General features: G+C 38.4%; 1 long non-coding RNA gene across 2 annotated transcripts in view; it reads left to right on the top strand.

Moving 5' to 3' along the window:
* LOC121601494 overlaps window positions 1–24424 on the top strand; it is a 79823-nt gene that overhangs the window by 12533 nt on the left and 42866 nt on the right. Inside the window, exon 1 of one of the 2 annotated variants that reach the window (XR_006006113.1) lies at window positions 4531–4552. The exons of the other annotated variant lie outside the window; for it this stretch is intronic. This is a non-coding gene — a long non-coding RNA (uncharacterized LOC121601494). Of the gene's footprint in view, window positions 1–4530; window positions 4553–24424 lie in introns of those variants that run through there. 2 annotated transcript variants of the gene reach the window in all.

Here is a 24424-nt window from a genome sequence, read left to right as displayed (position 1 = left end):
CAACTTTACATTTTAAATATTCGAGGTCATTGAACATAAACTGCGCACACAAAATGGCGTGTTTTTTGAACGACGACTAAACAGCTAGCACTCTAGAGGTTGTCAGTTCTAAATTGTACGATTGTACACGATTGTACAATTTGACTGATACAAATGGAAATCAATGAAAACATCTATAACGTTCCGAGAATAATTTGTACATCAGTTAAAACCCTTCTGCTTTCTTATAATTTTGATCTAAGTTTTTGCTCGTTGAAATTTGAATGTGTTTTTTAAATGGTTTTATATTTTTATAAGGCATACAATAAAAATAACTCATAATTTTATAACACAAACTAGCTGATTCACCCGGTTTCACGCGGGATAAAATTAATGTCCCGTTTTTATTAAAAATAGAAGAATTTGCAATCCAAGGAGTATAAAACAACGATTACAATGATTACTATGGTTTTATCCCAAAGCTTCGATTCTTCTTATCGGTCGTAATAACAGTACTACTGAGTTTTAGGTTTACCACGGAGTTTATTGGACCCATATATATCATATATCATATACAGGCACTCCATGATATATGCTATTAATGCGGACTGGAGGCAATCGCGTATCTCTGATATTAGCGTATGTCGAAATTAGATATTTTCGGTCAAATTATAGCTAACTCCCGTATCATTCTGCTTGAAGGGGTAGGTTTTAGCCATAAAATTAGTTATTTGATCTGATTTCAACTAAAAAATTGAAATTTTGTGCTATTTTAAATGGTTTTTAAAATTTGACGTAAAGAGAATTTGTTTTGAGTTTGGCACTTGATGTGTCAAATTAGTATAAGAACTGTCAAATTAAGAAAATCTAAAGAAAATTAAATTAAGATAAGCTAAAAAGCTATCGTGATTGCAAGGACTCGTGCGAGCTCGCAAACTGCTCGAATTTGCTTGCGGGGTTTTAACACCAGTGTAAACTGCACTTAACACCGAGTGTCAAAGCGCTGTATACAACAACAACAATACTGCTCTTGGCATGAGATTAGAAAATTGCTAATAAAATAAGTTTAGTGCAACTTCTGAAAATGATGTGAGTCTTAAAACCTATTCTCATATCACCATAAGGTGTGTGCAAAGTTTCGTTGAAAATGATCCAGCCGTTTCGGAGCTTGCTCGCAACAAACACCGTGACACGAGATTTTTATATATATAGAAGAAGATTACACATGAAACATATTTGGTTTACATGGAAATATTTACTTAATGCGATGACTTCGCACTTAACAACATGCCCGTCATGAGTTCAAGCCCCAAATGGACCGTGCCGCCATATGTAGGACTGACTATCCTGCTATGGGGGGATCAATAAGTCATTGAAAGCCAAACCCACAAGTAGTGTGGTACAGGCAGGCCTTGACCGGCAACGGTTGTTGAGCCAAAAGAAGAAGAAGAAGAATGGCTTCGCATAAGCACGACACCTGTCTGCATAAACATAAACACGACACCTAAAGATGTACCTGTTCGTTTCACCTTAAGGTATCTTGTACCCATCTTTTAGGTTTATTATTATACTACTTGGTCACTTGGCTTCGAAGTAAATTTCACTAAATTAATAACCGCATTTAGTGCACAGTTTATCCACTTCATTCACGTTAAATAAAGAGTTTCCGATCATGTAACGTCGGCAAAAACGTTTTGCAGCGCGTTATGATTAAAATTACGTAACTAAATAGCAACTTTCGCAAACAAACAACAAGCAAGAGAATTTAGAGTTTTCTGTCGCGAAAGGAAGTCCTAGTTTTCCAGCTGTCCCGGGGAAGAACTGTCGAGAATTTACCCAGGTAGTTAGGCAAACTTTCCCAGAGGAATGGGTAGAATCTTTTCCACCCATCGAAAAGAGCACTGAAACAACATCACAAAACGTGAGGCACTACGGCGATGCTGCTATGCTTTGCGTGTGTAGAAGGTATACCTTCCTCCATGCTATGGCTTGTGTAATATTTCTTTCTCATACAGTCTTCTTTTACCATCTCCTTGGACACTTTGGCAACGATATCTTCATTTCGTTGTAAATGTGCCTGTACACGGTGAACATGTTCATGGTTTACGTCACAAAAAGTGTGGGTTTTCTACTTTCACGAATGGCTCATTTGGAAACGGCCCCAAAGTGGTAGCACACTGCATAGGCTTATGGAATACCTTTCTTGGTAGTCTGACAATTTATATGCACACACTTTCTGTCTGCTGTCTCTTGTTGCTGAATTACGTGATAGGTGCAAAAGAGCAAAAAATGAAAGGTGACAGATTTAGGTTGCTTTAATCTGGCATTCATTCCCTAGGAATCTGCATCGTGTATCTTTATAACGTGACAGAATTTCCTTGTATATGCCTTATTTATACTTACATATAATAGTAATCCTACACATTGACTGCTATTTTATTTAGAATAGGAGCTTAAAATGTGGAAAATTAACCGCAAGTATTGGTAGTGACTTTGTAAACATTCTCGGCGACGTGTGAGCCAATGTAACAACGCAGTATAGTGCATACGACTGGTGTACTGTGCTGTAGTGTAGAGATATATTTTTTAATGTTCTTCAAGTTTTATTCGTTCTAACTCAAATTAGTTCATTGGATAGAATCACGCGATCGTTTTATAATCAATATTGGAACTTGGAGTCGTAGAGCATGACCAAATCACAGCTTGCGTCAACCAGCTTATTGATCACGGTACGACGAAATCCACTTCATAGAAATTTTCAACTGCTAGCGATGTAACGAAGACGAGACATAAATGCATAGCAGAATACAAGCGCATTCACTTCTGCTCAGTGATAATTCATGAGCAGTGGAGTTAGTGTGCTCGTCTCTTTTTAAAAACCTCCAACAGGACAGTACTACAGCAGCGGTCGTTTGTGTTGACGTATAACTCTGACATTACTTACCGGGCATTAAGTATGCACACTTAAAAAAACACACCACATATGCACACAGGAGATTCGAGAATGGTATCACTCTAGCACAGGCACCTACACAGTCTGTGCTTGAGCGTTTTAGCTGTGCGAAGGACACAGTAAGTGAGCTCATTTGAAAGCAATGTCATAGAGCTTTGCATGCTTCTAGCATGTACCGGTGCCACGATGCGACTGAAGTACCTTAAGCAACTGTGTTTTCAGACAACGCCTTCGGCGAGCTCATCAAAGTGAAAATGTTACTCGTTCACGGTTGTGTTTTACGTGGAAAAATGTTTAACATCGAACAAAATGCAAATATGATGCTACGAATGAAACAAAGGGCAGTTATGTATGGAAAGAATAAAGGGGTAGTAATGTTCGAGAATTGTATGCTCAAAAAATGAGTTCAAATGTTATTTTGTTGTGATGGTTATAGTTAGTCAGAAGAATGGATGAATAATTAATTACCTAAAAACTATGCTTTTTTAACAAAAAACATACATATTTACCAAGAACAGTAGATAACAAATCATTGAAACAATATTAAAAAAAAAGATATAGTAGGATCATCAGAATTAGATAGAATCATCTTAACAGCATAGTCTGTGGAACGGTTTCTGGTCGCAATGATCAGCTTCATCAGCGATACAACACATCTGTAATACAAAATCACTTTGAAGATGTTGAATATCACATTCCCATCCATTTTAACAAACAGGCAATCCGGGATTGCTTACTTCACTCTCTTCTACGTCGACTCTTTCTTGGCGAGGCGATTTCTTTGATGTAGCTTAATGAATTAAAATCAGACTTTGCCTTTCCGAACTACACAGACACCCATGCGCGAGCATCCTCATCTTACACGGATTAGGCGGATGAAAACAAAATCGAACGAATAAATTAGGGAAAATTACTTACCACCCAATGAGCTGCCAATGAGCCGCTCCCTCCAATCGAACAACCGAATCGTGTTAGCCCGGCCACAGTGAGCAACGTCCGACTCCGAACATCGTTGCACGGTCAAATGAGTTGGGCAGACGTTCGTTAAAGCAAATAAATAATCACCGATCCGCACAATTTACGATCATTTTGCTGTGGTGCATGGGGTGTGCGGTGGCGCTCGGGAATTGGGTGGTTGAAACTTTAAGTACCATCCGTGTCTGGGGACCTGTGGGGTGGGTGAAGGTGCAAATGTGGCTAGCGTAAAGAAATATGATCACATCTTCCAACACCAGCGTCCAATTTGTTGGCCACCCGGGGAAGTGTTTTCCCCCTCTTTCGGGAAACCCACCGCCATCTATTTCTTCGCACACCTAATTCAGAGAGTCAGTTTTATTAGACCGAGTGGCGAAAGGTGAATCAATTTTTGCTGATATATTTACACACACACACATACATACAAGTGCCGGAGTCCTGTAGGGGTTTTTTTATACCACACTAATTAAAGCTTGATTTACGCACTGAGATTGTTTAGGTTTGTTTTGCGGATTCTATTTTTCAACAGGTCGATCGTGGTGTGTATGTTTTTTCTAGGCGATTGTACTAATGATCCGATGTTGTTTCCATTTCAGGTATAATCCAGAGCGGACGGTTGATTGGTTTACGATACGTTTTATGAAGGTAGGGGAAGCGTAATTCGTTTGTGGCGTGGAATTTGAACATGAAACGAACAATATTCACGAACCTACTGGGTTTTTGCAGCATAAAATTACCAAGTTATGACAGTATATCAATATTTCATTATTTGGGAATATTTTATATTATTAACATAATATTTTTTCTTTGGAGATTTCAAACAAAATCTTGGTAAATTGTTTTAAAATGAGGAATTTTTGATTATTGTATAAATAACTATCCGTTTTTCTTTTGAAAAACTACACTGGAAGTTTCATACATGTTAAGTGGAAAAAATGTTAAGCAAAAGAAAATCTTCTGCACAGGGATATTTTATTAAATAAAAACTTTCAACATACTTTATCAAATGAAACGTTTCTTTAAATCAAGAACGTGTTTCTTGACTGATTTGTACGATGTTCTCTTTTACAAATTAACAAGAACGACAACATCGTATGAATATTACTCATCGCTTCCAACTGGGTACTTTCGAAGCTTTATGAAAGTTTGCTGTAGATAGATAACACGTTGACACAAGCAGATTGTGGCGGTATAGAAAGGTAAAATAAATGCTTTCGTTACGCTGCGAAAAGATTGTTGATCTTTCATTTCTTTTCAAGCAAATAGATTTTAGGCAAAGTTTGTCACAATCGGGAACTTTGCTGTTCTATTTCTCAACCCTCGATGGAATTTGGCAGAAAGAGGGTGTGGTAGCATAAAGCTTGCAAAATCTGATAAAATAGAAACCTTTCCCGAAGTGCCATGACATTCAATCATCATGCCGCCGCCGCAAATGGAGAACGAAAGTAAAAAAAAAAACATGCTAAACGACACAACGAGACTGTGTGAGAGTGATTCCAAGACTTGTGGAGATGAATCGTTTAGTATATTTACATTTCAAAGCTATTACAGTGAGAGTGTATGGTGACATGGCTGTTGACAGTTGATTGAGAACATCAAAGCGTGTCCCCAACATCATTTGTAATTATTTACCCTTACTTACCAAAGATCAAACAATTTACATGTTGAGCATGTATATAAAAATACATCATTTTTTCTCCGTGTTCATGCTTACAGGCTGATGTTAATATCATTATATCCAGAAAGTTGAGATTGGCACGTAAAACAAAAGACAAAATCGATCAAAGTGATATCCTCTGAATATACTTTATTTTGCGCTGTATAATTTTCTCACAGTTATCATAATATTTGTGCAGAAGATGAAACAAACACATTATCTTCATTTCTACATCAATTCATTGCCTGTGTAAACAAACATATCGAAGCGTACCATCACTATTTCACTGTACTGTGGCGTTGATGTTTTCCTTACGTCTCCCATCCAGAACAACTATTTTGCTTTTGGTTTGTATAAATTTTACCCGCACGATCACATACCCTTCTATGAAGCACAACTGTTCTTCAAATGTCTAAATACATAACCAGAGCGTTACAACTTTACCTTCACAACAGTACCCTCACCTGGTCGGCAATCATTAACCAGTAAGCCGAAAATCCTTCGTCCAGCTTCACTCACAGCTGGGCAAACGTGATTTTTCCCATCACTATGCTCGATATTTGATTCCAATCCTCCGCACAATTCCACAACTGCGTTCCCCTGCCTCGCAACTGAAGGCCAATGGACGAATTGGTTTGTTTACAAACGAAAAGGCAATCGTTTTGGGGAGCTGGGAAAGGTATCTGTAGCGGTGTGGAAAAGTGTAAGGATTCAAGCGAAAGGAAATACAAATCGTTTGTGCAGAGTGGAATGGTTGAAGTGAACTATAGCTTCGCATCCAACTTCCCCTTTTGTTTGTACATTGTCCAACACGGTTCGGTGAATATTTTTTTTCTTTAGCACATTTTCTTCCCCTACAACCAGTCAAACATCTAGTTATCGATGTTGCGAACAGAGCACTTGTATCATGGTCGTAGTGTGTCAGTAGCTTTAAGCAACACCAAAAACCCAGACCAAAACAAAGGCCACTTAGATGTTTTCGTGCTGGTAGATAAGAAAAGTGCTTAAGAATGCTCGATGGTTCACTTCCTGGTACCTTGTGCTAGGAGCTTTAGCCTTGGTTTGTCGTATGCTTTTGTGCGGCCCTAACCAAAAAAAAAATCTGGAAACGTACGCAAAGTAAAGGGAAGTGTTTTCGTTCTTGCTTGTAGTGAAAAACAAGACGAAAGAGCAGTGGTTCTATCAAAACCACAAAAAGTTCTCAGCCTCTTCATAGAGATGAAGGGGCTTAGTTTTTCGGCATATAGCATCGTAAATTTCAAAGAAACTTTTTCTCATCTTGAGAAAAAAAAACTTCTATGTCCTTGTCTGTTTTTTCCGCTATGATTGAACACACAGGTTTACTTTTCTCTCGCAGAAACTATAATTTTTGTTTATTATTTTTATAACACCTTTTACCCGTTATCAAAGAACGGAAGTTTATTGGGATAAATTATGTCTATAGCACACTCAGTTTATTCCTTAACATCGTTTTATGAAAAGTGATACAAGTGTTTAATAATTTAAAAATGATTGTGTCAGTAAATTTGTAAAGCAAAAAAGCACTCATCTATTTGGCAACTTAACTATTAATATTTGGATTAATTGTGGAATACAATAGTACTTCAAACCCAATTTCATATTATTCTACGTTAGAATGAGTCTATATTCATTTGATAAAAACAACCAGTTTTCTAAAACAGGTAGTTTGTGTGTTACATATGCTAACCATATCTCTTACCAACCTTGCACCGACGTTCCATCCACTATGCAGTATGGAAAATTTTGTCAATTCACACACCATATACGACTGAAAAAATCCTGCTCCTGCTAAAAAGTATTACTGTAATCTTTCAACAAAAGCTCTTTTCTAGCAAACTTGATCCTGCTAGCGATTGTCGGGGATTGCTTCACACTAATTAAAAATGTCCCTGTACTATGTGAGCTACGAAATATCTTCAGTGTTTGTGCAAAACGAGCAATATTTGGCTAGGGGATTTTGTTTTTTTTAATTGTTTTTTTTTTTTTTACATTGCACGGAACATATTGATGCAGCGTCAATTGCTGTCTAAAAGTTGGCTAAACGACAGCTTTGTAGATGTGTAAAAATTTGGCTAGTCTGCTTGAGTTTATTGCTTCTTTTAGGGAAAAAACAACATAAGAGACAGAGCAACACAATATGAAATGAAACATGAGTTTAAATAAATTAAATTAAAGAGCAATGTAACAAGAATCCTCGCCGAATGTTTACAGCACACGTGATCTAGGTGCATTTGGTTTCATTTTCTTTTTTCATCGCACTTTACGCTACTTGTGATATGATTTTCATAACACTCTACAAAAACTTTTGCTTGGATGACACACCCAACAACTTGACAAAAATTTGCAAACTCACCCAATGTGACCTGAACCGGTGCAAAAACGTAACGCTCATTGGTGATGTATGTACGGTACAACTTTCGAGCCGATGTCGAAAGCTTGTCTAAAAGTCCTAAGCGTAACTAAGCACCCCTGAAAACGAATGGACGTGCCGTGAGCGTTCGAGGTTGGTACACACGGGCAACGAATGCAAAAAACGAGCGAAACTTTTGCCCTGCAGCAATTTTTGCCCATGCGAATGTACAGAGTGGAAATTGTACGCCTTTGCGCATTCAATGTACGCCACCAGAGAACGGTTGTAAAGTTGTATTGGAAGAATTGAGCAAAAAAAAAAAGGATCAAACGTACGTATTGTTACGATTACAGTGGCGAGGAAATCACACGTTTCCAGTCCAAAACTGTACCTAGCCGAGACACGAATGAATACTCCGACTAACGTGTTGGGTAGATTCATTTTGTAACCAACTTTACAAGGGTGCTATTGAACAACTTGCAGGGAAGAAAAAGTGTAACGACACTGGCGTGTACACTGCCAATCAAATATGCCGTTCCAACATGTTGGCAGTCAATCAGAAATGAGATCACATAACAACGTGCAGGAATACTATTTCCTCAATCCGAAAACTTTTCCTGGAATTCGGTGTTTCTTATGAGTGTGAGCGAAAGTCAAGAATTTAGGCGAAAGTTCGTCTCTTTTTTCATGTAGCAAAACGTTTAAACTGCAACAGAATACTACAAAATACTACCAGCTGTATTAAATTTTAAGCGTGCGATACTTAAATGTCAATTTTTTAGCCAGTTTCTGTTTGTTCTTATTTGTTTCAAATATTTTCACTACTTTATAAGTTACATTTATAAAAACAAAACATCAAGTTTTGTAAATTGTTTTCAAGAATGTGTACTCCTGGCTTATTGGCTAATAGACGGTGTTTTTTGAAACTATTTTAAATGTATGCTCTGCTATATTATATCTTACTCATAAATTCAAATAAAGAAATAGCAAACAGGAACACAAGATATCTTTAAAACATGCCCAGTTGAGCCAGAAGCCCTATAATTACTTTACGTGACATAAAAATATAATATCGGTATACTACAACTAAATTAATGAACAGCCTCAAGAAGTTTAACACTTAAGGTACTGTAAATGACTCAATATACAATCATTGATTCAATGATGTTCTTAATTAACCATAACGTCAGGTGATTTCTAACAAAAAACTAAACACAAATGAATACGAGCGTATTACTCTATGTGTCACAAACTTGTTTTAACGATTATTTCTCCGAATAAACTGTGGATAAGGAAAGATACCCATGACCCAGCGAGACGAAACAAATCTCAGCTAAACGGAGAAACGAACCGTAAGGTCCGAGATCCGAAGCGATTTCAATTAAAAATTATAATGTACTGTGAATAGAATTTAAGTGCAAATCGTTTCTGTCTCAACTTTTTTTTTGTTCCTAATTCACATCCAATTTATGCTAAACATAACCTTTCGGTAGGCCCTGCAAAAACCAACAAAACCTGTAGCAGTCGAGGTTTGCACTGTAAACGACATAATCATTTTTGTTAAGTTTATACTAAATGTCAAAAAAGGTGGAAACCAAAACCGTTTTCTACCGTTTCCTTGGAAAAACAGAAAAAAGGTTCGCGCATAAATTAATTAACATTAGAACCTTTTTCTATTGCACCTGAGCTCGTTAAAATGGTACAATTCGATGAATATTATTTTCCCACGCCTTCCAAAGTTTCTGCGAGACGGGGCTTGTTGGCAAAATGGTAAATGAGAGAGTAGTAGGTAAGAAGTCATTTCCTTTTAAATGGCACTAAAATTGAAACCAAATAAAAATACAACATAATTACAAAAAAAAAACCGTAAAAAAGCAGAAACAGCCTAGTGTTTTTATTAAAAAATCATAATCGCTTATGGAAGATCATTCGTCTCTATTTTTAACCATACAAAATATATGTCACGTAGACTAATAAGATATCTGCAAACAGTGATTGAGATGGTTGGATGTTCAATAGCAAATATTGTATCGACCGAGCAGCACTGACGACATCGTACAACGAACCAGGCGGCTCCATGTAGCTTTATAAATAGCGTAGCGACCAATATCGTTCAATAGTAGAGAGGGGTTTATCCTATGCTTACTGATGATGTTGTACATTTTCTGGAAATGAAGTGACGAAAGTAACAAAAACTACAGCAAAAAAGTCATTGTTGAGTTCAGCGTACTATCGTTTGGGTATCTTCTCTGACATGTTTCTTTTTTCTTTTCGGTTCAGTACACAACATTTTTGGAGAGCTTGGCAAAGATGTAATATCAATAAGAGTGAAACTTTGTAGGGTTTTTCTCTGTTACGTCAGTGTGTCTTTTTTTTGTTTGTATCGTGTCCTCGTAGCGAAAAGAGGATTGAGATTTTATGAAGAATATCAAGTAGTTTCATCAGAATTTCATCATCACCAAATTGTGCGATGTAACAGCTTCACTATAGCTTGTAGTGCTTCATTTTGCTTTTTCGTATATTGTTCTTTTCTACGAGGTTTTAGTATTGAGAATAAAACAATATTTTATTATCATTCTAACAATGTTAGGGAAACAAACGCACAGTTTAGCAACATTAAATGATTTATTAAATAAGTTATCAGCTTACAAAAAACAAGAATGTTGTGAACAACGGTCATCGGCCAATTACTAGTTTCTAGTTTTAATTATTATTAGTATTATAATTATTTTTATTATTTCTTATTCCTTACAGGGTTTTACAAGTCAGAATCGAATGTCAGCAAAACAATTTCAGAAGCTCAAGATGCAGTTTAGCTGTCAAAAGTTGTTGTTTCACCGTACCGATGCTATCTTTCACAAGCGCAATTTGATTTTTAAATCGCTCAAGTTTATTTTTTCGACGCCTTTCGCATCGTTTTGTAAATTCAATCACGCATTTTCAGATTATTCGTATATAAATGAATTATTTAATGCATTTATAGTGTTATATTTATGAAACATTACGTATTTATTGTAAAAAATGAGTTTTTCTGTGCAAAAAGCTACGAGCACTAGCGTATGTAAACATGTACAATGGTTATGTAGCCTTTTGCACAGAAAATCGCCATTTTTACCATAAATACGTAATATTCATAAATATAATGCTTAAACGCATAACAGCATTGATCTCAATCATATATTCTCAAAATGCGTGTTTGAATTTGCAAAACGATGCGAAAAGCCTCTAAAAAATAAACTTGAGCGATTTAAAAATCAAATTGCGCTTGTGAAAGATAGCATCGGTACGGTGAAACAACAACTTTTGACAGCTAAACTGCATCTTGAGCTTCTGAAATTGTTTTGCTGACATTCGATTCTGACTTGTAAAATCCTGTATGATGTACTCGAGGAATAAACAGCAAAAAGTAAGCATAGTCATCACCAACCAACAGCTTATAATCATCATATCAAGTTTCATGGTTAAAAATATATATTTCAGCTAAATGGTAATCCACCCACCGTTGTGTAAACTTTGTGCCCAGTGTAGTTAGTTTCATTTCCAGTGGGGATTGATGTAGGTTACCCGAGAGTTTATTAACGACGTGCAAAAAAGGTGCAAAAAGGGCTGAAAGCTAAAACCTGTGAAACCCACCTTACCTCTTGCTATACATAGCAAGCCATCATAGTAGATCCCAGGAAGGGGCTATGGCAATGCGGGCTCCCAAAACGCAGCAGCAACCTACCCATGACCAAGCGATCTAATTATAATCGAAAGCCATTCATTTTCTTTAGCTGGATATTATAATGACGACAGGCAACGGCTGGTCAGGTTAATCAGAACATGAACTTTGTGCAACCATTCTCCCCACCTTGGCTTAGTGTGAGTAAATATGAATGGAAAACCGATACACAGCCAATGTGTGCGATGATGGTAAGAATGTGGGTGTTAGCTTAATTATACGTGCGTACATGTGGTCACCTTTCGCAACCACGAGACACCAAGCGTAGCGGAGCACATTTTATGATTAACCATAACGGGCGTAAACTTCCTACTTATCCATCCAGGCCTACCTGGGTGTATTATTGTACGACTGGTAGCGTATGCGTGTGAACCGGAACACGCTGCTATGCCTAACACCACACTATAATCTAAGCTCTAGCAATAATAATCACTTGCAGACGGGTGGCAAGGTTACGTGAAACTATAATCCGATCCGCGTTGATAAGATCGCTGCCGAGGAGAGTGTTGGTCGGTTTAGTGGTGTCGTGGTAGAGAGTCGCCATGGGTGGGTCGTGTGCTTTCCAGGTGTATATGAATTAAACAGACGCCTTTGTTTATTAAGGCTTCCTCGGTACAGCCACGATAGAAGCGCATCCATCCCGGTCCACAGGGTCGCTGTAATTGTATCCTTCCGATGCGCTATTGCCCTGTTTGGGACAGTGTGTATCACATCCTTTCGAAAGGGTCGTTGGATGATGAGGAAATAACTGGGTATTTCGTGTGGAGCACTGATATGCACAACATATATTTGTTCCCTCCGGGCATGTGAATTAATGAATGAATGTGTTAAATGCCTGAACAAAGAGATAATGGTAGAATAAAAATGGCTAAAGGAGTCACAAAAACAGTTCATACCTTTAACAGACCATGGCCTACATTTTACCATCAATGGTAACAAATAAATGCGATTTGAAGAATAATAAATAACATGTAATTTAATTACATATTATTAAATATTCCAGAAAAACCAAACAATGATATATACCAGCGATGTCAAACTCATTTGACTACGTGGGCCAACATGTTGCGTAAAATATTAGTACATGCCGCTAGCTAGTAGCTTTTTTACCTTTTGGACACCAAGTGTCTTGAATGATTCCTTGACAATTAAAAAGAGTAATCTATAAAAACCACATACAGTATGTGTCAGTTAATTCTGGATGATAACGATTGCATTAATTTGAAGTTTAAACACCGGTTGATTCATTAAAAAAAAGTTTAACATTTAATTTTTTTCTAGCACGGTGAAATAATATATAATAATATAGATATAATGAGGTAAATTGGTCGTATGTTGATTGTAAGTTAGGATTTATCCTCTGGAACGCAAAAAGACTTCAGTTACCGATTTTGCCTAAGAATTACTCTACTCTACTCTACCCTTTTCTTGAGTAAAGTCAGTACAGTTACAGTTTCTCTTGAGAAAGAATGAGGAAGGAAAGAGAGAACGAGAACGACATGTGCTACGCCGCTTATCGCATTGAAGCAAAAGAGTGATAACAATCGCCCGAGAAATTGTCGCTCTCATCGCTCTCTTGCTATGCGCTACGTGCTCACTTGAAAAACTGTGTCGTCAGGCCAGCGGTCAAAGTGTTAAAGAAAGAAATTGATGCACCATATTTACTGAAGAGGTATACGCTCCAGAGCGCGCACAAAGAAATAGAAACCACAATTTCGCTCCCAACCACAATTTTTTATTGGTCAGTTATTGTTCAATTAGATATAAATACGTTGAACAGAAATAAATTGAAAAAATTAGGTAAAGAAGATTTTTTACTACTTTGTAACAATTTTACTAAACAAAAACAAAGTATCAAAAACAAAGTAATTGAATGCTCGTTTTCAGCAAAATACACAGTTTTGTATTTTTTTCGTTTTTTAAATTCTTTAGAAAGAGATGATGACAAACTAGATGAAGATTTATGACAAACTATTTTAGTTAAAAAAGCAATAAACTAAAATACCTAATTTAAAAGAAATCTGATCAATTATTTAGTTAACTGTTAGATGCCCCAGTTCCTGTATATGTAGAATCGATTTAATCGATTTCCAACCGGACCAACTTTCAAGTTACAAGGACTGTCTAAAAGACTGCGGGGAGCTAATAGTTTATTCAGCAGATTCAACAATCTGCAAGTGAAAAAAAATCGTGAAATTCATCAAAATTCGGTTACAATTTCAATTCCAGATAAATTCTCAACCACACCACATACACCTGGTGTTTTCCCTTACCTCAATGCATATATGCACATGCAGTAACTAATACTATAAACACACTTATTTATATACTCAAATCCAATCATCCCTACAATTTGGAGCTCGATAGCAATAAATTCCATCTTAATTCTCGTATTCCGGCATTCAACACATATCAAACCGGTTGACATAATAAAGGCGAATAATGTCCTGTAAAACGTTTTAAAATTTATCATCACATCTGTCGTTGTGTGCAAATCGCATCGTATAGATAGTATCACTTCATTCCCATCTATGCTTGGCACAGGCGCGATCGAAAGAGTCATCTTAAAGATCAAAACACCGAGCTCGCAACAGTAGAATTCGATTTGCGGGCTCAGCACGTCTGTGCTTTAAACCCATGCAGTACCCGTGAGAACATGTGAGCGTAAAGGAAAAATCCGCATCCGTTTGGTAGCTGTGCTGCTGCTGCTGCTGCTACACCGTAACTGCTTAGAAATGCCAACCCGCATAAACGGACCGGGCCCTTAATCCACTTTACAGCCCTCTCGGGAGCGGTAACTTTTCTGCCGTTCCCAGCATGAAATAGTCGACGACGCTGTACACTGTGTGTATGTGTACCTGCGTGGATAAGTGTTTCCTGCGTGAGGAGTTTTCTTACCCGTTTATTCCATTTCGCTTTTCTTCCATCAAAAATATGGCCCAAATCTCGCTACTTTTTTAGTACGTAGTGCTGTTTGCATGCTACACCCCACCGTTTGCATTCTACTGAGATACTTCAGATGTGCGTTTTTATCGCAAAAGAAAAATCAAAATTTCAGTACCATTTTTCCTCTCATCTGACCGATGGTTTACGGCACAATGTACTCGAGGTCAACTCTCTTTTTCCAAGCAGTGTGTCGGTGACGCAGATTCAAATACTAAAACTTACTAATACTTCCAGGTGATACTCTGAGCAAGCATAACAATACAAGAACAGGAAAGCAAAAGGAATGAATAAACCAAATTGCAAACAATTCCGCACACACCACGATCGACAAAAAAAGGCATATTTTCTGTTTTCGTTGACGAATGAATTGTCGAATCGATTCTTGCCAACACTTAGCACGAGTGTGCTGATTCATGGGATGGAACAAAACAACCACCGTCTAAATTCGAACTCGGTATCTCTGAAGATGCGCTGAAACGAAATTGGAGTGTCTCGGAGTAAGCATTTGGACGAAAAATTAGAATACAGCTCTCAAATTCTTCCCTCGCTGGCAGTACTGCTATTTTTCCTTGTAGCCCTCATGTGCGACTTTGAACAGCAAAAAAAGGATCTTAGTGTACATGCAAATGTTAGAGGTCAATGTTCGCTACATGAACAAAAAATACAAAACAATCGTTGACTTAGTTGCACAAAGAGATAACTAGACATGCTTAATGGTGCATGTAAACTGATAGATGGAATGTCTAGCCATAGTGACAGTTAAATGAAAATGAAAATTTATTGTAGCATCGTATGGTAGAGGATATTCAAATTGTTAAACTAATTAAACTAGTTAAACTAATTGTTTAAGTTAACTAAACACATAAAGTAATAAATGAAATTAAATATTGCAAAAAATATAGGAGACATGGTGGGTTTAAGCTTAAATACAAGTAATTCAAATTCATCTGTGCAAAATCCTTTAAATAAAGCTAGTTTTAATATAAAATCCTAACATATACGCTTCATCCCTAAAGGTAATACATCACTATTCTGTTCAACTAAACCTTCCTACAGAGAACGGCAAAACAAATTGCCCACTACTTACAATTAACAATTTTACAACAAATTTGAGTTTTTGAAACATTGTTCGTTATATACTTATGAATGTGAGGTACCAAAAGATAACAAAAATGAGGAGTCTCCACTGACAAGTTTTTTTTCACAAAATCGATGAAAATCACTCTGACAAAATTGTGTTTTTTTGTTTGTGATGTTTGTGGCCACACATCACATTGTGTATATCACAATGTTTATGTATTTCAGCCTGGAGAAAGAAAAGGGACTCTTTTCACTGTTATTCACCAATACTCATTCGATGTCAAACAGCACCCGAAACAGCTGTATTGCAATTTCATAAAAAGTATCACAATCACATTCAAAACGTAAGCTACCACAGAAGAGACCTTAACCGTATCCTTTAACATATAGGTACATTTTTCATGATTCTCCCTAACAATCTCCTTCCAATATATTGTGCTCGCCTGTTTGACAAATTCGCTTTGCTGAACGACGAAATGGCATTACATTCCGTGTCAAAGTAATACCATTTTCAGCACGGTAAACAAGCAAATTTCACATTGACGAAGCGCACGGCGCTGTATGAGACGTTAACGAACTCTATTGCTTTCCCGAAAAATTGGAAGGCTTTGTGCGAGCACAAAACAAGATTGTGCACGGAGGGGAAGGAACTCGAGTAAAGTTCAATTTGCTCAACAACCGATGGGTCGACAACAGTGCGACAAATACTCAATAAGCTGATGCGTTAACAAGAGGTGAATCCTTTTCCTTGGCAGCGCGTGTTGCAACGCACCACGAAATGATAAACAAGGTCAGCTCGATTCAGTCAAGCGTAGAGAGACACCTGTTCATGGAAGAAGAAACCATAAAACACCTTAAGCTTCGCTGGACCAAAAAAGACTCAAAACGCAACACACTGAACAAGTCTTGTGATCCAATGGAAGCGATTATAAATGACAGGTCTATTTTTCTCTTGTGAAATTTCATCCCCACTCTTCCCGTACTGTAGAAAGCTATCCCATTTGCGCATCCACTTGAACGCTGAATCCTGGCAGATGGATGGGGTTGCCATACGTTATTCTTTGTAAAGAGGAAAGTAAAGCCTGTTGGCAAGATACCGTAGTCGAGCATGGCCGGAATGCTCTTATTTGTTGCTTCCTGGAAGCTGTAAAGGGAACATCTCCTGAACCTTCCAAAATGTTGTTAGCAACCAGATTTCTTATGCTCCTCAGTTTCGAAAATGTACTTTAATTGAAAAGAAAGGCCGGCACACTGTTTGGAGCATCCGTAGAACGATTGTTAATAATATTTTCCCGTACTGATAGGATAAGCAAAACCGTTCCTTTTCATACGAAAGTAATGGTGGCACGTTATCAAAGCTAGTAGATGCTTTAGTTAGAAAGCCCAAGAATGTGGTTGCGAAAAGTGCTTCAAATGATTTATTAAGCGCCAAAACAAGCAACCCAGTTCAAGTACCGACCATGATTAAAATTGTGCAACCGTGCCGTGAAAAGGAGAGAATATATTTACACCATCGAGCATAGTTCCTCGTTTGCAGTATAACAAAGCGAAAAATCAAACACAACTTTAAATGCTGTACTGGGCAATGTAAACTCTGTGTGTAAGAGTGCAGTGTTATGGGAAATTGTGTAAGAAAAAAGCAATTGTGTTTCTCTTTCATAAACGATATTTTACAATGTAATAAACACACATATTCCGAATGACACGTTAATAATTACACGACATAAATAGCACGATTTAACAAACTATGTTATGAATTAAAATCCATACCAAGCATTATATTTTCTTTTCACGAGGAACAGCCCGTTCGTATAACGCCCCCATTCTGTTAAGCTTTAAATATTTACTCTAACAAATTCAATATTTCAGAAAATGGGCCTCCCATTGATAAACATAAGAAATTAATATGAATCACAAAACAAGAGAAATACATAAATAAACATTCTCAATTGTGGGGGCTTTTACGATATCAGCCAGCTGTTTTATATGAAGTTTGACATTTGGCGGCTGAAATCAGGTCAACACTGCATATAAAACTACACCTAGTGCTCACACATAACATACTTTCAGCTCGAAAATAAAAAAATGCCCCTCATTCAATCACTTAAAGTTGGTAGGCGAAGTAGACGACAAAAAAAAAACTCCACGGAGAGCTTCTAGTACATTATGTGGATGGATAATTATGCATCGGCCGAACACTTGGAATGCTACACTTGAAATGGTTAAATCGGCTTTATAAGTACGGGTGCACTTCGCTAGAATGACCTAACCTTGAATGGTCGCCAATTATGGGATATTAATTGCTTTCCATTGACAGGGAGCGGAATGGCCCAATCCTCTATTCTCCACACGTGCCGCTGCTCGTTTGATGATGTGTGGCCATCGATTATGTTGCCGCATTCCGCAATCGTGGGAGGACGACTATATGTTTGTCCTAGCACTCCATTACTAAATGCGAATGCACGCTTGTACACTGCGATTCATCCGGACTGCGGTTTGCTAATGAAGCGTTTATCATTTCTGCCTCGTCACAGCAGTAGCGGATATGGTGTGTATGTGTAGCAGCTTGCTCCAAAGTTAGTCTACAAACTCTGATTCTGCCTGCAGGTTTATGATGTTTCTGGGTGGAAGAGAGCTCTAGCAGTATGCGTCCAAACCGTTTCCGATAATGACAGAACACAATATCCAAATCAGCCCACTCGACGATACTGGCAAATGGTAAACCGCCGTATTTACCGATATCGTTTCGGCTACAATGTTAATCCGGTACAATATATGCTGAGCTTGGAAAATAAAGCCCACTCTAATTGACGAGCCCATGTGTTTGCGTAGGTGCTTACGGCGCAAGACACACATACATACACACGCACACTGATGAGGTGTGTACAAGGGGCGGGAGACGAAAAAAATCCTTTCCTATCATTCAGATCGTCGACAGTCACCATTACAAACGTTAATCGACTCCCCCACCTGCCTGCCAATCGCGACGCATTATCAACACATATACCCCTCGCCCCCTTCCACCACTATCATCGCTCGCTCAGCTAAACAAAGCTCCACGCTCAGCCGGTATGATACGTTCTGGGGAAAAGTAAATGTCAATCAAGTCCTTTTTTACCCCCGGCACGGCATCCGCTTGTGTGCTCCACTCAATCAACGATTCCGACGGTATGAAGATAGCCTTTACCCCACACAACGAACGTTAATGGTGGCCCATAAAACCCGATTGCTTGTCCATCGGAATCTGCCGGCGCCGGGGTGCGCATTGGAAGTGCGAGGATGTGCGTGCATTTACATGCCCTATTGGAGCATTGGTCCTTAGTCTGTGTTTGATGGTGTTGTTGGTTGTTCGGAATTCAGAAATAGAAATGTCGGTACCGGGACCGGAGCTCGCGTACCCGTGATTAGGATTGCGTTTATGTTCAGGCATAAAATCATCCAAAATCATCGTTAGTTAAAAAGGTCCCAGCGGTTGGTGTCACGACGGTAGCAACATGTATAAATCGTATTGATTAGACTGTCAATGTGACATCTAAAGTGTTTGCGTTACATTTTGTTCCCAGTGCCACCAGCCGGAGTGAAGGTTTTGTGAGAGGTGTTTCAAGAGGGGTTGCATATCAAACGGAGATCAGAACTCCTCAAAGTAAGATCGTTTTCTACAATGTCCCACAAAATTGATGTGAAATTGATCGTATCTATGGGTGGTCATGAATTATTAATGATATATTGATAAACATCGGGACGATCCCGGTGCTGTCTTCGACTCGCACGGCTCAATAACATACCCGTTGTCGGTTCAAGCCTCGGATGGACCGTAGTAAGGACTATCTATACGGCTACGTGGTTCCTAATAAACCTACAAAGCATGACCGCGTGGATCGGTAATAACGATGCAAATAGAATGCGTCACAAAATCGTGTCATGCAAAATGCGTCCAAAATAAGATAAACAGACTATTATAATCGACACATTATCAGTGGTTTCCAGGATTGACACCAGGATTGACACAGTGTGGGTGAGATTTAAAAGTTGTATGGCATGAATTATCATAATTAATATCAGTAATTAGTGTGTTATCTTCTGATATAACGTATACAACATTAAAATATACAATAATACTAACATAATTAAATTAAAGAACAAAACGTTACAGTATTCTTACTTACGCCTACTTATCACCAAAGTATACTTATCGGTATTGCATCGCCGAGGTATGCTTCTCGGTAATGAACGAACAAAAAAGAAAAGAAAAATTAGTAACACCTCGTTACCGACCGCACATTGTAAGGTCGGTCGCAACTTTTCAACATAAAGACGGTGTCCAAACAGGATGGAATAAACCAGTGAACAGTACCGAGAATGGTTTCAAATCACGAAACACATCCACGAAAAAAAATACAGTCGATGGTCACATTACAAATTACATTCCCTATAAATGCCTAATGAGCCTAAAATAAAGCTACTACCAACTACCATACACCTTTGTTAGAAGTACATTTTTTGCAAGTTTTTCATTACCACATCCTTGCAGCTAAGTAAAAAAAACCCGAAGAAATATTTAAACTCAATCATCAGTATCGTGCATGTGTATATATATATGTATATATATGTACAATATATGCCCCAGAACAAAACCACGTGTACCATTCGTGCATCCTTCAGCCAATTACTACGCGCACTGCTGTTTGAAGTATATGAACATTACAACAAAGCTCTAACAAAGGGATAGAAAGCTCTTAAAAGCGTGCAGCTAAATATCAAACGCTGCCAAGGATACTATTCTACCCAGTGACTGTAATAGGGTCTTGGGAACGGGCGCAAAACGGGTCGCGAGAAATAGCACAGAAAGCTAGCGCTCTGAGAAATTGATTGTAGGCCTGCGCTCAAATTGCAGCCAAGCACGCGCTGACGGAACCCAGGATCCCACACCACAGCCACTTTAATGGGAAGTTTCATATAACTGGTCCAGGGTAGGGATATTGGTCCGTTCCTCTTTCCCGGTGGCTTCGCGTTCTAGTGACTTGATTGAGTAACCATAAATTCGAAGCGTTTAATCGGCCGCGTTGCTTGGTGCGATAAGGATCAATTGTGCGAACGCTTCGGAAGTGGGAGCCATTTCAAAGTTGCTCTTTCATTCGTTATCAATAAAGAGGTTAATTTATGCCAAATAATAACGACGTGGAAACACACATAATGGGCCGTTCGCAGTAAGGATATTTTGATCAAACTTTAATATGCTATTGTGTAATAGTTATGCTGAGTTACGTAAAGTGAGTAAAGTGAGAAGTGCGTCAGCAGCAGTGCGTTAAGCAAATTAGTATGGCTACGTGGATTGAACAATTCAATTTAACCTCCAACCATCCTACCTGTGCCCTTTAGTCGAGCTTTGGTGATGCACAAAAAACCTATCAAATTTAGCATTAGTTGGAGGAATAGAGCCCCGGGGATGACAAACGGCCGATTGAATTATTTATATTAAATCTAATTGCGCCGACTCAAGGCACTGAATAATTCAATTCGCAGGCCAAACAACCTGAACATTGGTACTATATTTGACCACATTTATTATCCCCAAAAGACTAACTGATGTAGAAACAAGCAAAAAAGGGTTTCATATATGATTCATTTGGAAAGTTTTAGACACATTCAGGCATATATTTAGACGTATAGGATGGTAAGGCAGTGTCTACCTATGTGTATAATAAACTTTAGCGCGTGAAACTATGTTCAAATTAAAAACTTTCATTACAACTCACGAAATTGAAACGACAAGCACAGATTGAGGTTTAGATAGCATATTTCGCATAGTTTTATTTTAAAAAGCAATCTCTTTCCAACTGTACTGCCAACTATGACTGCTTTCCGGTAAAGCATAACCCTGCTTAAATGAATATATTATTCATGGTTGACCAAACCCTAACTTCATTACATTTGCCGCACATATCCGTGCTGCCCAGCTCCGGAGCATGATCCTTTCGGTTCATTAAAGAAGCTTCAACTGATGGCCTGTTTTCTCTGCCACCTAAATTCACCTCACCGCGTGAGTGATAACGAAGGTGTGATGTGAACGGAAGGATAACACATTAAAAATACCCGACCCGAGATTCGAGAACCTTCAGCAGCAATGCCTGATACCGGTCACATACGGGACACGTTGTTGTTGTTGGAAAGTCAGTGTATAGCAATGAGGATCGTTTTAAATAATTTAATTTCAAGCCCCCTCTTACTCTTTCCGCCTATCATCAGGTATAGTATTTCGAGGGAAATGTGCAGGTTTAACCCTTTAATGTCTAATGCTTAAGTAAATAGAAATCTAAAAAAGGGTACACTTTCGACTATTCTACTTCTCTGATTTCAACAGGTTGGAAAGGCAAACTACGAAGGTTTTTATTTAGATTTCATACACAATATTCACTCTTCACTGTTTTAGAGACCCCAAACGGTAGTCTATTTATTCATTCAAATGCAACGCTTAACAAAGGAAGATCGGAACGTCTACAGAAGTATTGCTGTGTGGATGCAGACTTGAATTACATAAAACGCAGCATCTTATCTTACTCAATCACGCTTAGAGCCTACCTGACCAACCATTAGCAAAACATTATGAAAATCTCACACCACCCCGAACGATGTGGACGAACGACCCTGCTATCCATCTCATTAAAGCACCGATCAAACTACCATCTATGGGGGATGGGAAATATGTTTTTGTAGATTTCAAATGATTTCACGCGTTTTATGTGGGTAATGAAACATATAACGCGCTTCCATTTGTTGTCTGAAACGTTGCGAAGGGTTAGGTTGGAAGATCTAAAAACTGTTATAAAATCCATCGAGTGTTAAAACGCCCATATTCTCCGCCCGCCACTCCCAGTACTTCTTCTCAGTCCCGTTAATTGAATCTTATGGTTAGGGCTTAAAGTTAACCACCATCGTAAGCTGCATGATTTGTGGCCAATAATTTAAAGTTCGACTTAACTCCACACCATCGGGGACTTATCTCTTACCGTCGCTGGACAGAGTTGTGGAATGGATTCTTTATCTCAGCCATTCTCGCCTGTAGGACACGCCCTGCCACCCAGTGAGATGAGATATTTCGACAAAAGCACATTCCATGCCCCGGGGCGGGATAGATGAAATGGGAAAAATTAATGATACTTCAAGAACTTTGACTCAGCGCACGAATCGATTGTTCCTCCAGTAATCCAGTCCCCCGAAACAAAAGTAACAAAAGGTCAAGGTGAACATCTTTACCCGCCAAGTGCCTAGTGGAAATAAAGAAGACATCGTGCTGGTGGAAGCGCAAGGGTCAGATAATATTTGGCAAAGCCAAGCTTCGTGGCAGGGTTCAAAATCATGAAATCAAATAAAGTCCCGCTGGCGCGATGCCATCTTTAGATCGTAAAGAGTATTGAATGGTTTTAGCCTTACTCGCGTGTAAGTAATAGTGTTGAACAACATTGCTATATGTTAAAGTAAATTGGTTGTAATTTCGTTTCCAATAGGTTTAGAAACTCAACGCAGTTCGTTTTGAATAGTTTTACTGAAAAATGTTATCCAAACATCCAACAGCCAAAACATGTGTACACTTATAATATGCCTATCAGTGTTTTCTTTTTTTTCTTGGCAATTTACTCGTTTGAACCAGAAATAACACATAATCTTTCGCTTTTACACGAGATGCCATAAAAACAATCAAAGTCAAAATGATTTCGACTTTAAGTCGACCACGAATGTATCTTACTGGAGGTGGAACTTCAAAGCGCTATTCTGGCAGGGTGTACATTGTTGGCGCTTGAGGCAACATTGTAACATCGATTCCCTTCTCTTATTACAGTATTTACGATACCTTCACAGCCTGGGCTTATATTTTGTGTGTCGTTTCGAAGAATCCATAAAATTGTACTTTTCTGTCTGGCCTATTTGTTGCGGGCTTTAGTATGCTGAGTGAAGCACTCGCCATGGCCAACTAATAGCACGAAAGAGTAATTCCATGTGGTGGTTATCCGGTATATATGTATCCCGTACCATTTCGGTTTAGCTTGGTTGGGAATTGATGATAATCATCACGAACATCACTTATCGTCCAAAGAGTAGGAAGCTCGAAGATGGAAAACTGCAGGCACATAAATTTGATCCACAAAACCGTACTAAAAATCGCACCAACAATTCCTTGCACCCAAATAACGAATTGAACAACAAATATTCTTGATCCATTTTCTCACTCCCCAAAGACTTGGCGAATAAGAAATAAGACGACCCATGGAATGGGACGCATGTTTACAGTAATCCACTCTCGTTAAATTTCCAGCACATCCTTTAGGGAAATCAGTCAGTAGTCCAGATACGAGACATGGGGGTGTATACCGAACACCACGATGGATCCATAACACCGAAAATACACAATCTTCAATCACTCGCGAATAACGATCCAAAGCTTCCAAAAATGAACAAAAAAGAACGTGAATCAAAGCAGCACCAACGGGAAATAAAAGACCCAAACATCCATCAGCAAGCTCAAGGGGCTCCGGTTGGGACGATAAATGTGGTGATAATTACGCTGTGTTACGTCTTTTTTCGGCCCAGCAAACGAGCAGATAGGTCGTTCCGCCCGACCGGACGATCGCATAAGGCAGGGAAACTGGCAAAATCGCCACTACCAATTGCTGCATAATGGGAGCGAGCAACGAGTCTCAGGCATAAAATTTTAATTCCTCCTCTTATTGGTGTACCCGCCATAAA

The sequence above is a fragment of the Anopheles merus genome, unplaced genomic scaffold (assembly GCF_017562075.2).
Source record: "Anopheles merus strain MAF unplaced genomic scaffold, AmerM5.1 LNR4000105, whole genome shotgun sequence".
NCBI classification, from domain to species: domain Eukaryota; kingdom Metazoa; phylum Arthropoda; class Insecta; order Diptera; family Culicidae; genus Anopheles; species Anopheles merus.
This window is presented reverse-complemented; position numbering and strand designations above follow the sequence as displayed.